This window comes from Callorhinus ursinus, unplaced genomic scaffold (genome assembly GCF_003265705.2).
Source record: "Callorhinus ursinus isolate GAN/ISIS: 27379988/994484 unplaced genomic scaffold, GSC_fseal_2.0 scaffold14, whole genome shotgun sequence".
Taxonomy (NCBI): domain Eukaryota; kingdom Metazoa; phylum Chordata; class Mammalia; order Carnivora; family Otariidae; genus Callorhinus; species Callorhinus ursinus.
This window is the reverse complement of record NW_027397076.1, coordinates 45,471,605-45,485,238: the sequence shown is the minus strand read 5'-3', so window position 1 is coordinate 45,485,238 and position 13,634 is coordinate 45,471,605. Positions and strand designations below refer to the sequence as shown.

The 13,634-nt window shown below is 39.5% G+C and overlaps 1 protein-coding gene across 4 annotated transcripts in view; it reads right to left on the bottom strand.

Moving 5' to 3' along the window:
* The window catches only part of R3HDM2 (R3H domain containing 2), a 156,466-nt gene that overhangs the window by 119,872 nt on the left and 22,960 nt on the right, over positions 1–13,634 (bottom strand). Inside the window, exon 2 of one of the 4 annotated variants that reach the window (XM_073900789.1) lies at positions 8,461–8,535. The exons of the other annotated variants lie outside the window; for them this stretch is intronic. The gene's annotated coding sequence lies outside the window, so the exon portion shown is untranslated. The remainder of the gene's footprint in view (positions 1–8,460; positions 8,536–13,634) is intronic. 4 annotated transcript variants of the gene reach the window in all.

Genomic DNA, 13,634 nt, shown 5'->3' with positions numbered 1-13,634 from the left:
TTATCACAGGTTTGGGCAACAGATAAATCAGAAACTACAGTTAACAAATCTACTTGTCTGGGACCCAAGACAATTAATTAAACTTACTTGGAAAAGCAGAATAAATAGCCTCCAATTACCTGGAGGCAAGTTTTAAAGATCCCAACAACTGTAACACTTGGACACACCAAAATGGCTGTAATCTGCAAACCAGCCACATGTCACTTCCAATAGTACTCTTACACTGAAAGTGACCTTCCCCCTCAAAATTAATAATGTTTAAAGTCAGGTGAATCTTGAACAATGACTCTGACTTTTCTCTAAAATAAGGGCTATGACAGCTACCTTAATGAGAGGCCCAATAAATTTAGGGTAAGGGGCTCATTGTGCTGACATTGTCACCTCATCTAGGACTTCAGCTGATTCATCCTGATGGGCTGACAGGTCACTGACATCTGCACCTTGCCCAAGATTCTTGTTTATTTCACATATAAAAACACTGTCTCCTCAAGACAACTGCAGTCCAGACCTGTTCTCTTGCTGTACAGCCTTTCCTTTCCTGACTTCACTGAGACCTCGGAAAAAAAGTTGTCATTTCAGGCTCATATAAGTGACTCTAGATGGCTAACAAGGCATGGAAGAGATGGGAATAGAGCTCATAAAAGGACCAGTGTTAACATTCAGGTCTTACCAATTTTTAAAAAAAGGATAAAAAGAAAAAAGATCAAAATCACCTGGGGAAGAAACTAATCCTTCATCATTAAGAGATGTTTGGTATTATTATGGTGATTTGGAAAACAGTCACAAAGTCAGGACCTGAAAATGTCTGGTCCTTGGCCACACCAAGTAATCACAGACGACATCCTTTAAGTAAGCTTTGTTTTGACATAAACTTCAAGAAGAAAGGGCAATAATAATTTAAAAAAAAACCCACAAACTATCCAATTCATTTAAAAGGAGCAATGGAAGGAAAGGAGGAAGAGAGAGAAAAGGAGAAAGAAAGAAAGGAACAAGGAGGAACAATGAATGCCCAATGTTGTAGATCAAACATGGCCACAGATTATTTGCAGCAATTCCCATCAAAAAGTGGAGTTCATTTCCTCCTTACCCTTTGAATCTGAGCTGGCCTTGTGACTTGTTTTGTCCGACAGAATGTGGCAAGAATGACACTGTGCAATTTCTGAGCCCAGGCCTTAAGAAACCTTGTAACTTTCACTCTCACTCTCTTGGGACCTAGTCACCATGCAAGGTAGCCAAGAAAGACTGCAGGAGAGGCCACCGTACCCTGGATGACAGCTCCAGCCTAATGATAGACAACAATGGAGTGAGGCTACCCAGGTACAACCAGCCCCTGGCTAACCTGCCAAATGACCACAAACACATGAGTAAGCCCAGCAAATTCCATGTGCAATAGAGGCAAGCCAGATGGGCCCTGCCCAAATTGCCAGCCCACTTAATCATAAGCAAATAAACACTTGAGGTTTTTTGTTTTTGTTTTTGTTTTAAGATTTTATTTATTTATTTGAGAGAGAGAGAGCACAAGCAGGGGGAGAGGCAGGCAGAGGGAGAGGGAGAAGCAGACACTCTCTGCTGAGCAGGGATCCCTATGCGGGGCTCGATCCCAGGACCCTGGGATCACGACCTGAGCCAAAGGCAGACGCTTAACTGACAGAGCCACCCAGGCACCCTAATAAATAGTTGTTTTAAGCCACTAAGACTTGGAGTAGTTTGGCTGACAACAATAGGTAACAGAAATACCCGCAATCAGCTGAGACTAATTCAAAACATCAATACTGACACACTCAAAAGCAGCATGTGCATTCCCATCATGTAAGGAAACTAGAATCTCTAAATAATACATAGAACCACTCTTCATAGATCAGACATATATCCCAGAATCCCAGCAAAACACTCATTAATAAATTTGTTCCAGCATGTATCCCACATGTAAACAGCTGCAGAAGATATGTGCAAATATATGTATCCCACAAAGAACTCATATACAAGATATACAAAAAAATTCTACAAATCAGTAAGAAAAAGACAAACAGCCCAATTTTTTAAATGGACAAGAACTGAAAGCACTGGGGTGCCTGGGTGGCTCAGCCGGTTGAGTGTCTGCCTTCCGCTTAGGTCGTGATCCTGGAATCTGGGGATGAAGTCTCGCACTGGGCTCCCTGCTCAGCGGGGAGCCTGCTTCTCCCTCTCTCTCTGCTCCTCCCCCCACCCCACTTGTTCTCTCTACCCCCCCTCACTCTCTTAAATAAAAATAAACAAAATCATGGGGCGCCTGGGTGGCTCAGTCGTTAAGCGTCTGCCTTCGGCTCAGGTCGATCCCAGGCTCCTGGGATCGAGCCCCGCATCGGGCTCCCTGCTCGGCGGGAGGTCTGCTTCTCCCTCTCCCACTCCCGGTTTGTGTTCTCTCTCTCACTGTGTCTCTGTCAAAAAAACAAATAAAATCTTAAAAAAATAAATAAACAAAATCTTAAAAAAAAAGTTGAAAGCACTTCCCAAAAGAACATCCTTGAAAGACCAATATGCACATAAAGATACTCCACATCAGTGGTCATCAGGGAAATGCAAATTAAAACCACAAAAAGACATCACTACATCCCCAACAGCTACAATTAAAAGGACTGACAGTACTAAGTATGGTCAAAGACACAGCACAACCAGAACTCTCATACACTGCTGGCAAGAGAATAAATTAATATAACCACTTTGGAAAACTGGTAGTACTTATACTTCTATCCCATGAACTAGCAATTCCATTCCTGGACATATAACCAGAGTGCTTACATCTATGAAAAGACATGTATAAAGTGTTCACAAGAGTATTATTCCTAACAGTCCCAAACTATAAACAACTCAATGGAAAACGTATGGTACAATCAGAAAATGAATATTACCTACCAATAATAAAGAACACACCACTGCTATATGCAACTACATTCATGAATCTCAAAGACAATGTTGAGCAAAAAAGACACAATAGTATATACTGTATGACTCTATTAACATGAAATTCAAAAACAGATGAAAACTAATCTATGGTAATAGAAGTCAGATTAGTGATTCTGCGGATATAGCGTATTTGAAGTGATAGCTCATAACTGACATGATGATGGATGCAGCTGGTTGTGCACCTGATCATCCAGCCAACCAACAGATGCTGCTAGGCTTAGTTCTGCTTTAGGAAGGGCACATTCTAACCCCTGCACTGGTTTGGACAGCCTGGCCTTCTGTGGCTCCATGACCAAGTCAGTGCCTTAGTTTAAAACATCATCATTTTCCACTGGCCTCCTTAGGCAAAACACACTATGATAAGGGTAATCTTTAAAAAATACAAATATGATGGCATAATCCACCCACACCCCTACCATACACACACTCCCCTTCTTAAAATCCTTCAAAGACTCTCCATTTCTTATAGGATAAATTCAGCACTCTTTAGCAGGATACTTATGTTCCTTTATGATCTGGCCCCTGACTACCTTTTTTCTTTCTCTCCATATATCCCGAGTTCCATAACAAAGTATCCATAGTTGACCTAGAAAGCTATGCTTTTTTCTCACCTCAGTATCTCTGGCTAAGTAATGCATGTTCTACCTAGAATAGCAGTTCTCGAAGTATGGTCCCAAGAGGTCTAAGAGGTCCACTATTTTCACAACAAGATCTTATTTATTATGATAACACTAAGATGTTATCTGCCTTTTTCACCATGGTGAAATGGTAGGTATAATTGCCACTCTTAGCATAAATCAAGGCAGGGGTATCAAACTGTACTAGTACTAGTACTATCATATTCTTCACCACCCCACACCTGTAGCTTTAAAAAGAAAAATTTTACTTGTAAATATCCTTGATAAAGCAGTAAAAATTAATAATTTTATTAAATTCCACTCTTGAGTACATGTCTTTTTAATAATAGGAATGGCAAAATGGGAAGTATAAACCAGTTCTGCAGCATATCAAAGTACAATAATTGTCTCAAGGAAAAGCAACTGAGCTGCAAGCTAAACTAGCTACTTTTTTCATGGGATACTACTACTTCCTGAGTAAGCAAATAACAGGCAAATTATGGTTATGTGGCAATGTTCTGCACAAAAATGAACAAAGTGAGCCTGTTCCTTCAAAGAAAATAAGTGACAGTATTTGTTGTCAGTGATAAAATTCAAGCTTTTCAGCCAAAATCAAAATTTTGAAAAAGTGTATCTTCTCTGAGCTTGAAAACTTCTTAATACTTAAAGCTTTTCTGATGAAATGAGTGATATTCATGAGTGTTGTTTTTTTACTTGTATAATGAACTGTGTCAAACATCTGGAAGATCTGCATTACTTGGCGACCAATATTTTCCAACTGACCAATTCATGATAATTGAAAAATCACACATGGATAAAAGATCCATTCAATGTAAAAAATAAATGAATTTTAATGTCACTAAGTGCAAAAGTTCATTTATATGGTTTCAGATTCTACACTGCAACTAATCTTTAAGGAACTACCACATGTTGAGTTCGGGTATAGTATCAAAGAATATCCAATTACCCAAAGTTATTAAAATACTTCTCTATTTTCCAACTACATATCTCTGAGGCTGGATTTTTTTTTTCAAATACTTGAACGAAGGGCGCCTGGATGGCTCAGTCGGTTAAGCGACTGCCTTCGGCTCAGGTCATGATCCTGGAGTCCCAGGATCAAGTCCCGCATCAGGCTCCCTGCTTGGCGGGGAGTCTGCTTCTCCCTCTGGCCCTCCCCTCTCATGTGCTCTCTCTCTCTCTCTCAGTCTCTCAAAATAAATAAATAAATCTTTTAAAAAAAATACTTGAACGAAAATGACACATTGCAACAGACTGAATGCTGATGCAGATGAGAATGCAGCTATTTTCTGTTAAGCCAGACATTAAAGAGATTTGCAAAAATGTAAAACCATGTCCATCCTTCTCACTAAATCTTTTGTTTTAAAAACGTTTTCCAGGGCACCTAGGTGGCTCAGTTGCTTAAGCGTCTGCCTTCGGCTCCAGTCATGATCCCAGGGTCCTGGGATCAAATCCCACATCAGGCTCTCTGCTCAGCAGGGAACCTGCTTCTCTCTCTCCCTCTGCCTACTGTTCTGCCTACTTGTACTCTCTCTGTCAAATAAATAGGTAAAATCTTAAAAAAAAAAAAAAGTTTTTTTTTAAAAAAAAGGTTTTTCATTTAAAAAATGTGTTACAGGGTGGGGTGACTGGGTGATAGACATTGGGTAGGGTATGTGCTATGGTGAGCGCTGTGAATTGTGCAAGACTGTTGAATCACAGATCTGTACTTCTGAAACAAATAATGCAACATATGTTAAGAAAAAGAAAAAGAAGAAGATAGCAGGAGGGGAAGAATGAAGGGGAGTAAGTCAGAGGAGGAGACGAACCATGAGAGACGATGGACTCTGAAAAACAAACTGAGGGTTCTAGAGGGGAGGAGGGTAGGGGGATGGGTTAGCCTGGTGATGGGTATTAAAGAGGGCACATTCTGCATGGAGCACTGGGTGTTATGCACAATGAATCATGGAACACTACATCAAAAACTAATGATGTAATATATGGTGATTAACATAACAATAAAAAAATTTTAAAAAATGTGTTACAGGGGCGCCTGGGTGGCTCAGTCATTGGGCATCTGCCTTCAGCTCAGGTCATGATCCCAGGGTCCTGGGATTGAGCCATGCATGGGGCACCCTGCTCAGCGGGAAGCCTGCTTCTCCCTCTCCCACTCCCCCTGCTTGTGTTCCCTCTCTCTGTCAAATAAATAAATAAAATCTTTTATAAATAAATAAATAAATAGCTACATATAGTAATATGTAAGGAACTTACTATTATTTTAATGAATTAATAAATATTTAAATATTTTCCTAGTTTTGACTTCCAATACAGTAAATACTGGCAGATATAACCCACATAAATAAAAGTTCTTTGGCATCTATAATAATTTTTCAAAGAATTGAGAGGTCAGAGACCAAAAAGTTTGCTAATTTAGAATTTCCCCTGGCCCTCTCGTGCTTCAAGGCCCTTAGAACTTAGGTAAAGTTAACCTGCTATATTTGCATATAGTGGAGAGCAAAGACTACACTCTTTCATTGGCACTCAATTAGTGGTGTGTTACAAGAAAGCTAAAACGTAATTTGATGCCTATGCCAAGTGCTCCACTATAAATATGCATGGATAAAAAAATTTCAAATTGGTTATTTTGTATATAGCCACCATAACCAAATCTTCTGTCTCAAATCTGGAATCAATTGCTAGTAGAAATGTAAACTGCCAGGGACACCTGGGTGGCTCAGCTGGTTAAGCAGCTGCCTTCAGCTCAGGTCCTGACCTCAGGGTCCTGGGCTAGCGCCCTGCATCAGGCTCCCTGCTACTCCCTCTCCTTCTCCCTCTGCCTGCCACTCCCCCTGCTTATACGTTCTTGCTCTCTGTCAAGTAAATAAATAAAATCTTTAAAAAAAAAAAGTAAACTGCCTATATTCTTACTTTTTTAATGCCTATATTTTTAGAAGGCAATTTTACACTGTTTAAAAATTACAAAAGTATACATTTTTAGCAATTTACCTTAATAGTTTATTATTCCAAATATGGAAAATGACATATGTACAAGGTTATTCATGAAGCACTCTTTGTAACTGCAAAAGACTGGGAAAAAAATCAAAATTCTCTTTAATAGGAGAATGATAAAATAAGCAGTACAAACATATCCTGTAATACTCTTTAGACATACACAAGAATAAGGAAATTCTTGTACTTATAGGTTATACTGCTAAGTAAAAAAAGCAAGACATAGAACCATTTTAGTAAAATGGGGGAAACAGAATATATATACGTATTTACATATATGCTTATAAGAAGATAGGATATGGGGCACCTGGGTGGCTCAGTTGGTTAAGCATCTGCCTTTGGCTCAGGTCATGATCTCAGGGTCCTGGGATCAAGCCCTGCATAGGGCTCCCTGCCCAGTGGGGCATTTGCTTCTCTCTCTCCCTCTGCTCCTCCCCTGGCTCGTGCTCTCTCTCTCAAATAAATAAATAAAATCTTTTAAAATTTTTTAAATTAAATTTAAAAAAAAGAACACAGAATGCACAAAAACTGGTAATAAACTGGTAATAATAGTTGCCTCTGAAAAGAGGAACTGACTAGTTTGGGTTATAGAAGCAAGAAGAAATCTTCATTCTGCTTTTTTCTATCCTTAGAATTCTGAGCCATGTAAATGTAATACCAATTTAAAAAGTAAATCTAAAAATATGTAAAAATCTTCATTTCACAGAAGGAATAACTTATCTTTTTTTCCTCTAGCCTCAAGAAATATCGACTCCTAATTTTTAACTGTATGTTCAGTGCTGCCTAAACCAGGTAACTATAATTGACATAAAAATAAAAGATACCCACTATGAAGCCTTTGAATTAATGTGTTAAGTGGTTAACTAGTGATTTGGGGGTAAGGTAAGGATCTTCATCTTTTATCTCATATACTTCTGAATTATTTAAATTTCTTACAATGAGTACGTATTACTTTTGTAATCTGAAAAATGTCAAGACTGAAGACATTATATTAAAAAACCTATCGTTTTGGGGCACCTGGGTGGCTCAGTCAGTTAAGCGTCTGCCTTCGGCTCAGGCCATGATCCCAGGGTCCTGGGATCGAGCCCCGCATCGGGCTCCCTGCTTTGCAGGAAGCCTGCTTCTCCCTCTCCTGCTCCCTCTGCTTGTGTTCCCTCTCTTGCTGTGTCTCTCTCTGTCAAATAAATAAATAAAATCTTAAAAAAAAACAACCTATAGTTCTGATTTTGAATTGGAAATATTGATATGAACTTGTGATACACTTTTTTAAAAAAAAAAGCCACCTTATTTCCTAGCCTTGTTCACTGAAAACAGAAAAAACAAGGACAAACCCACTAAGCAATTAGTACCTCTTACACACAGAGTAGTCTCCAAACTTCATTTCCACAAAACAAAGAAGCTATCATAGGTAAGGGATCACATCAAAAAGACACTAGAGTCAAAAAAAAAAAAAAAAGACTAGAGCCAACCTGAAGAAGCTCCCATTTGCCAAGACGAAGCAATCAATGAAACATCAATACAGATAAAACTGTAATTGCTGAAACACATAAACAGGCTTAAATTGCAGTTTATAATGATAATTAAAAAAAACACTCATCACCTTTGCAGGATGTTAGTGAACAAAGTCATTATTTTGAAAACAGTAATGTTAATTAAAAGAAAGACTCGGGCGCCTGGGTGGCTCAGTCGTTAAGCATCTGCCTTCGGCTAGGGTCATGATCCTGGAGTCCTGGGATCGAGTTCCACCTCGGGCTCCCTGCTCAGTGGGAAGCCTGCTTCTCCCTCTCCCACTCCCCCTGCTTGTGTTCCTGCTCTCGCTGTCTCTCTCTCTGTCAAATAAATAAATAAAATCTTAAAAAAAAAAAAAAAAGAAAGACTCAAGCATTTGTCTCACCTTTCCTGTGCAAGATGTACCTCACAGTAACCAAACAGGTGATGGAGAGGATATCTCTTTATAAAAACATTCCAGCTAAAATAAATTAAGAAATGATAGAATTTGAGTATCACCATTTAAAACCCCCTAATGAAGTTCAATGAAGTAAAGGGAATATAAACAATGATCATCAATGGCTGCTGACATCATAAAAATGAAGACTAACAGACATCACACACCTCCTCCTAATAGAAGCGCACTATAAAGTATTCTAGCCAAAACAATGAATCTAAATCTGGTCAAGTCTCTACATGTAACTGCCAATTTGAAGGAAATACAGAGGAGAGAGAAACATGTTAAACGACACTAGTATGATGTTAATCACCAAATCCATCTGTGGGAAACTAATGCACAGATGACCCAGTCCTTCAATAAATAAACTGCAAAGAAAAAAAAGGGGGGTCTTTTAGATTAAGAGACTCTAAAAATATGGGCTCCTGGGTGGCTCAGATGGTCAAGCATCTGCTTCGACTCAGGTCATGATCCCAGGGTCCTAGGATCGAGTCCCGCGTCAGGCTCCCTGCTCAGCAGAGAGCCTGCTTCTCCTCCCTCTGCTGCTCCCCCTGCTTGTGCTCTCTCGCTCTCTCTGTCAAATAAGTAAATAAAATCTTAAAAAAAAAAGAGAGAGACTCTAAAAATACATTGACCAACTACAAGGTATAGACTTTATTTGGATCCTATTTTTTTAAATTTGAATACTGTTTTAAACATATAGTCTGTTTTAAAAACTTATGATATGATCAAGGAAATATGAACACCAGATATTTATATATTAAGAAATTACTGTTATTGTAGATGTACAAATAGTATTGGTATTATGTTTTTAAAAAGTCCCTATTTTGGGGGGTACCTGGGTGGCTCAGTTGGTTGGGCAACTGCTTTCGGCTCAGGTCATGGTCCTGGGGTCCTGGGATCGAGCCCCGCGTTGGGCTCTCTGCTCAGCGGGGACTCTGATTCTCCCTCCCCGCCGCTCCCCCTCCCCCCGTGCTCTCACTCTTTAAAAAAATAAATAAATAAAATAAAATAAAAGTCCCTATTTTTTAAAAATATATACTGAAATATTTATGGATGAAATAATGTCACAGATTTGATTCAAAACAATCAGGAAGGGGGGTTGGTAGGAGCATAGATGAAACCATGTTAGCAATAAGCTGATAACTGTATATGGGGGTTCATTTTACTATTCCCACTGCTTTTGGATGTTTGGAATTTTTCATAATAAAGTTTTTTAGAAAGCAAATTTCAGGGCGCCTGGGTGGCTCAGTCAGTTAAACATCTAACTCTTGCTTTCAGCTCAGGTCAAGGGTTGTGGGATTGAGCCCATCATCGGGCTCTACACTTAGTGGGGAGTCTGCTTAAGGATTCTCTCCCTCTGCCCTTCCCTCCCACTCTCTCTCAAATAAATCTTTTTAAAGATTTTATTTATTTGAGAGAGAGAAAGAGAGTGTGCACAAGCAGGGGGAGAGGCAAAGGAAGAGGGAGAAGCAGGCTCCCCACTGAGCATGGAGCTGGATGCAGGGCTTAATCCCAGGCCCTTGAGATCATGACCTAAGCCGAAGGCAGATGCTTAACCAACTGAGCCACCCAGGCACCCCTCAAATAAATCATCTTTTTAAAAAAAATTTTTAAATAAAGAATAAAAGGCAAATCCCAAAAACAAAATATATATATATTTGAACTACAAGCAGTGAAATGAAATTTGGAGAGTAACCTTCTACTAAAGTCCAGTTCAATACCTACCTCTTTCCCTACCTTTCTATATTGGTTTCTCTCTTCCCTTTTGTGTTTCTTTGTACTAAACAAGTAGACTCAACTAAATTATACTGCATTGTTTTATATTACAGAATCTAATCCATGATATCTACTGTTGTTTTGATCATCAAATGTTCATGTTTTATCTCCACAGCCAGCCAGTAAGGTCCTTTAACACACACAAAAATTTTAGATTTCACAGCCCTAGAATGACGCTGAACATTCTAATATTCCTAAGTACCTTATGTGACACTCAAGTTGTCTCTGGAAAACCCTAGGACCTATGGAAAAATGTAATATTCTTCTTTGTCAACCTAAGGGCCACTTTGTGGTAAAATTAAGTTTTTATTCTAGTAAAAGCACATAATACTTTCTTCAAATTTTACAGGGATCCCTTTTGTAACATCAAAATGCTGTTTCTAGCAAGTTTAGGCAAGCTAATAAGCACAAGCTTTTCCTCCCAGAATTCAAATGGGCATATATTTACATTCTTTCAAAGAAACAGAATTATATATTACCAGGGTTTTTTTTTTCTTAAAGATTTTATATATTTATTTGAGAAAGAGAGCGCGGCGAGCAAGAGAAAGAGAGCACGAGTGGGGAGGAGGGGCAGAGGAAGAGGGATAAGCAGACTCCGCCCCCCCCCAGGGGGAGCCCAACTCAAGGCAATCCCAGGACCCTGGAATCATGAGCTGAGCAGAAGGCAAACACTTAACCAACTGAGCCACCCAGTGGCTATATATTACTAGGTTTAAATACAAATTTTCTTAGTTAAGTGACTGGTTAAATATGCTTAAGTTATTTAGTGAAACTTCAGCTGCAATATAAAAAGAGAGCTTACCCCCAAAAATAGTCTCAAAGCCCAGGAAACAACTCACTACCTAACTGGAGACTAATCGAGTGCTAGAAAATAAATCTATTGGAGTACTTACAAGTTTTGAGTTGATTTACAGCCCCTTTATCGTTTTTGTTTTTTAAAGATTTAATTTATTTTTGACAGAGAGAGAGTGTATACAAGCAGGGGAAGCAGCAGGCAGAGGGAGAGGGAGAAGCAGGCTCCCTGCTCAGCAGGAAGTTCGATGTGGGGCTCGATCCCAGCACCCTGGGTACATGACCTGAGCTGAAGGCAGACGCTTAACCATCTGAGCCACCCAGGCGCCCCTACAGCACCTTTATCATTTTAATAAATGTTTTTAAATAACTGATTTTCCCTCTAATTATAAAAGAAATCCATGTTCTTTTTAAAATAGAGATAAGCAAGGACACCTGGGTGGCTCAGTCAGTTAAGTGTCTGCCTTCGGCTCAAGTCATGATCCCAGGGTCCTGGAATTGAGCCCCGCAACAAGCCCCGCATCCAGCTCCCTGCTTGGCAGGGAGTCTGCTTTTCCCTCTACCCCCCACCTCCGCTCTCTCTCACTGTCAAATAAATAAGTAAAATCTTAAAGATAGATAGATAGATAGATATAAGCAAAAAGAAAATAAAAACCAGGGTGCCTGGGTGGCTCAGTCAGTGGGGGATCTTCCTCCAGCTTGGGTCATGATCCCAGGGTCCTGGGATTGAGCCCTACATGGAGCTCCCTGCTCAGCTGGGAGCCTGCTTCTCCCTCTCCCTCTGTCCCTCCCCCCTGCTCATGCTCAACCTCTCTCTCTCAAATAGATAAATAAAATCTTGAAAGAAAGAAAGAAGGAAAGAGGAAAAGAAAAGAAAAAGAAAAAGAAAAACCATTCTGCTACCTCCTTCGTAACATTTTGTCTCAATAAATAGTAAATTCTTTGGGGGCAGCTCATTTCCCCAAGGAACAAGATCCCTCACATCTGGAATTCATCTATGGAAGCCCCAGCAGCAAGGGAGAGGGAAAAAAGCACACAGGCTTAATTCAACAAAAGCAATATATGGATTTGTTGTCAATTTTTTTATATTTCGCCATTTGTATAAACCTAGGGTCAGAAAAAAACATACATTCCATTTGTATGGATTTTTCTTGGTTTATAATAATTTTATTGGCAATTTCCCAGCATCCTTAAAATGTCTTACTATAGTAGCAACAAAGACCTAGATTTCCAATTGCCAAATCAGGTAGTAAACACATCATATTCACTCTATATGTAAAATCTTACTCTATTTTAACTTATATTTTAAAATAGTTACTTAAAATAACCATTCCTTTTACTTCCTATTTCTTTTATTGAAGTCCTACCAACTCCATCGACAGATTTTCACATTTCATGTACAGTTAAACATACATGGAATTAGTTTCTCCTCAAAATAGCCCACGAATTAGAAGACATGAACAGACATTTCTGCAAAGAAGACATACAAATGGCCAACAGACACATGAAAGAAAAAGTGTTCAACATCACTCGGCATCAGGGAAATACAAATCAAAACCTCAATGAGATACCACCTCACACCAGTCAGAATGGCTAAAATTAACAAGTCAGGAAATGACAGATGTTGGCGAGGATGTGGAGAAAGGGGAACCCTCCTACACTGTTGGTGGGAATGCAAGCTGGTGCAGCCACTCACAAATCCATATATTACTCTTGTTGAATTAAGCCCGTGTGTTTTCCCCCTCCCTTCCTGCTGGGGCTTCCACAGATGAATTCTAGAAGTGAGGGACCTTGTTCCTTGGGGAAATGAGCTGCCCTCAAAGAATTTACCATTTATTGAGACAAAATGTTATGAAGGAGGTAGCAGGATGGTTTTTTTCTTTTCTTTCTCCAAAACAGTATGGAGGTTCCTCAAAAAGTTGAAAATAGAGCTACCCTATAACCCAGCAATTGCACTACTGGGTATTTACCCCAAAGATACAAATGTAGTGATCCAAAGGGGTACATGCACCCCAATGTTTATAGCAGCAGGGCGCCTGGGTGGCTCAGATGGTTAAGCATCTGCCTTCGGCTCAGGTCATGATCCCAGGGTCCTGGAATCGAGTCCCGCATGGAGCCTGCTTCTCCCTCTGCTTCTCTCTCTCTCTTTCTCCCTCTCTCTCTCCCTCTGTCTCTCATGAATAAATAAATTCTATAAAAAAAATGTTTATAGCAGCAATGTCCACAACAGCCGAACTATGGAAAGAACCTAGATGTCCATCAACAGATGAATGGATAAAAAAGATGTGGTATACACACACACACACACACACACGCACACACACACACAAATGGAATATTATGCAGCCATCAAAAAAATGAAATCTTGCCATATGCAACAATGTGGATGAACTATAGGGTATTATGCTAAGTGAAATAAGTCAATCAGAGAAAGCAAGTATCATATGATCTCACTGATACGAGGAATTTGAGAAACAGGACAGAGGATCATAGGGAAAGGGAGGAAAAAATGAAACAAGATGAAACCAGAGAGGGAGACAAACCATAAGAGA